This window comes from Wolffia australiana, chromosome 12 (genome assembly GCF_029677425.1).
Source record: "Wolffia australiana isolate 7733 chromosome 12, ASM2967742v1".
In the NCBI taxonomy this organism is placed as follows: domain Eukaryota; kingdom Viridiplantae; phylum Streptophyta; class Magnoliopsida; order Alismatales; family Araceae; genus Wolffia; species Wolffia australiana.
Genome location: NC_135846.1, coordinates 15,752,349 through 15,756,614, shown reverse-complemented (window position 1 = coordinate 15,756,614; position 4,266 = coordinate 15,752,349).

Genomic DNA, 4,266 nt, shown 5'->3' with positions numbered 1-4,266 from the left:
GGAAAAAGCCTTAATCTTAAGGTTTATGATCTAAAGTCCAGTAAAAATTATGTCTCTAGCCTTCTTGATCCATGTGATATTTTTGTTAGTAAATTTATACACACATAACTCTTTATGGGGAAAATTACTTAATCATATCCAATAAATATATTAATGATGGATCCATTCAGTTTGATTGGTATGCTGAGTCAACAACACATGACATACAAATATATATTGTGTACTAAAAGGTACAAAAGCTTCAAGTATGATTTTATGGAGCCTACCAGTAATCATTAATTGATTGACTATATATAGTCCATATTTGTCATGACCCCCCTACAATGAGTTTGAGCATTATAAACTATTATATCCTGATATATCATCCTATTTGGGATGGTGAATTGAAAAACAAAAAAGAAATTCACTTCCTAATACTTTCACTACCTTGGCCAATTATTTGATCATACGGCTTTCTCTTAGTATGTCTCCTCTTATACTAGGGGTGAATAGTCTCATCTCTACTGCTACATTTTTTATACAATTTTCGCACATACTTCTTGTTGAAACTGTGCTTTGTCTCATATATTTGGTTGCCATGGCAAAAAGTTTCAGGATGTAGCAAATGGACAGCTGCTTGCCTCATCAACAGAACTGATCGTCATTATGTTAAATTATAAATCACACATTTTAAATTCCACTCTAATCACATGTGTTAACTTTTCAGGGATTTTTGGTTATCCATACAACTTAACATGAAAATAATTCAAAAGGCATATACTAGTTCTCGGTTGGTGTAAAGAATGTTTAAAGTACGATTATATGCATTAATAAATAAAATAAAAGTTTATTATCCAATAAAGAAAAAACAAATCCTCCAAGTTGTTCCATGTACTACCTATATCTCACAGATCATAAAGACAACATCATTCATACGACATCCAAAAATATTGATTGGATGCATATTATGGAATTTCAAATTCTTTTTTTGTTCAAAATCAGTCTTGGGCTTCGGCTTGACAAAATGTTTCTATAATTTATTTTATTTTTTATTGTATATTACTGACATAAAAGTTCAAGGTCATAAAATATTAGCAGCCTCAGGTATTAATGTATGAACGGTGTGAATATTAATTAGTAAATTATTATAACTATAATTTTAACTGACTCAATTCGTTAACTCATCATATGTTTACATATTTCGTAAATGCATGAGCATGATATCACTTTTTAGGTGAATTTTACATGTACTGAAGGAAAATATGTGCAAGCAAAATGACAAAACTACACCAAAATGGGTTAGGGTTCAAATCGGAAGTTAAAGGTTACACTCATTTTGATCATGTGTAATTTTGGGAAAGGGATCATAAAAAAGCTTAGTGTGCTATTAAATTGTAAAAAGAGGATATGTCCAAGCTAGGTACTATAAATACATTTTAACGCTATGAGCTAAATAAATAAGTATAAGTGGATATTTGATGGGAAAAAAGCTTTTGGGTCTTATTAAACCAAAATAAATGTCAAGTTTTCCTATCAATAGATATATATATAGATAGAATCTGATATCTTACTAATATTTAGAAACCTTATCTTCATTCTTATATTTATTTGTATTTTTCCTGTCTAAATCATTTTGCTCAACTCTTATAAAAAGAAAGGCGAACTCTAAACACATATGAGTTAGAGTTGTATATCATTATAGTACTTGAGTCTCTCTCAGTCTGATGAACTCAATTTCTAATCCATCCCATCCCTTTCCAAGATATTAAAATATCATTTTGGTTATTGTTTATGAAGATTAATACTAGTTATATCATACCTTTACTCAAAAACAATTTGATTGGACCAAAGGGGGCGCAGCACACTTTAGATAGTATTTAATGCAGCTAGTCAGTGACAAAATATTCATTTATAGAATCACAAATCCAAATGCCATAGCTGGTAGTCATTTGAGGATTTCTTTTATTAATTGGCAGGGTGATGAGGAAAGACAAGAACTACATTGTTCAATTGCACTATACATGATCAATGTAAATGATAAAGAACTACATATGTTAGTGCTTAAATTTATGTTGCTTAATTATGTGTTCAGTACTTTGAAAGTAAAAATGTGTGAGAATCATCACTTGCACAGAGGTGAAAGCAAGGTTAGATGAGGAGTAGATTTTGTTTTTATAGTTTTATTAGAACAAATTTAGGTTAAGATAAATATCCCTAATTTACATACACCACTTCGATCTTTGTGTTTCTATCTACGAAAGGAGATAAATAAATAAATATTATTTATCATCCTTCTCATATTTCTATATTTTAAAATAAATCCTAATTAAATCTAGATACCTTTCCTCCCTGTTGATCGATCCTTGCTCACTCTGTATTAGGTTATTTAGTGACTAAGGTGTTACAAATTTATTGTATGAGTTTGTTTGCCTAAAATGATACATTTGAAACCCTTATAATTGACTTACCAATTGGTGTCATTGCAGGGGAGACAAGGCGTATTTCCATTTGATTTCAGATTCTTAGTGTTTAAGGATTATCATTTTTACTAACAATATCTCACCATACTATTTAGTCATTATTTACTGAATGGCAGGAGATCCTTGGACCCTAACCTACTTGAAAGTAATTCATAAGAAGGCTCTCTGAATTTTGGTCAGAGGAGAAGTTCATTAGCAGCAAGGTATGCGAAAAATGAAAATGAAGAACAAAGGTATGCATAAAATGAGACATACAGATCATTTGGACCCTATTGAAAGAGAGACTTATACTCGATATACAGCACCTCCAGGAGAGAATGTTTCAAATAGAACTGATCCTCATATGCTCCAATTATTACCTAACTTTATGGAAAATTCAATGAAGAACCTTATGAATTCCTTGAGGAATTTTCAGATACTTGTATGACTTATAATTATCACGGAGTATCGCAAGAGAAATTAATGACGAGGATGTCGCCTTTTGTTGTAAGAGACAAATCTGGATAATGGTTAAGTCATCAGGAGTATATTTCCATAATTGTAGTTATCTAAATAAGCACTTTCTTATGAAATTTTATTCATATGGAGAGACCAACTCCCTTAGGAAGTACATTCAAAATTTCACCCAAGAAGGTGAATCTTTGAGTGAAGCATGGGTGAGATTTATGTCACTCGCTAGGAAATGCTCTTATCCTGGGATTCCTTCTTGGGAATTAGCTCAAACATTCTACCTAGGCTTAAATGGTCATGAGCAACATATAGCAGGTATAGCTAGTGGTAGCACATTTTTAGAGATATATGAAGATGAATCAATCCCCCTCGTGGAGAAAATCGATGAAAATCGGGCTTATCAACAAAATTATTCTAACGATGGAAGAGCTGCAAGATCTAGAAGAGGAGGGATCATTGATGTTAAAGCCGCAGAGCTGGAGTTAAAAATGGAGAAAGTGGAAAGAGAAGTTGGCAAGAGGGGAAAAGTTGTATAATAGTTAGTGTAAAATGTTCAATTAATAATGCAGAGACATCGACACCACTTACCGCATTATGAGGCCAATAATATTTCTGGTCTATTTTGCTCTTTGTTTTCTAACTATGACCATGCATATGAGGCATTCCAAATGAGTGAGCAAGTTAATGCATTTGGAAGAAATGATGAAGCTCAAGTAAATTGGCATACGAAAGGAAACATAGGTAATCAGTTTTGGAATAGAGTAGGACAACACCAATTTCAAGCACAAGGAAGGAGAAACAACTTCCAACCAAGCCCTGCATACGTCCTCCATTCCAGCCTGGCTCTAATTACCCTAAACCGTTTTTTGTCATAGTTATTATTCTGGGAAAACTGATGATACTTATACTGAACTTATTAGGGAACTTAAAGAGGAAAAGAGGAACATGCAAACGTTGATGGAGCAAATGAAAAAGGAGAACAAAGAATTGAGAAGGAAGCAAATAATCCAATAGCAGCACAAATATCCTAATGATGAACGGAGGAAATGTAAAATAGATGACAATGTCCAAATTGAACAACCCCAAGGTCAACTCCCTACTCAACCTTCCATAAATCCTAAAAATTTGTGGCCAATTAATGCTGATGATGATTTTATTCATGAATATTTTCTTAATAATTTTGATCTAAATGCTATATCCAAACTAAGGAACCGTAAAATATTAGCAAATGATGAAGAATCATTGGGTACGGGAGTTTTACCAAAAAATGTGGATGACCATGATAAAATCACTAGAGAACATATGACAGTAGAGCCAGACTATATCGAATTTGTTCCACCAATTCCTTTTCCTGGAG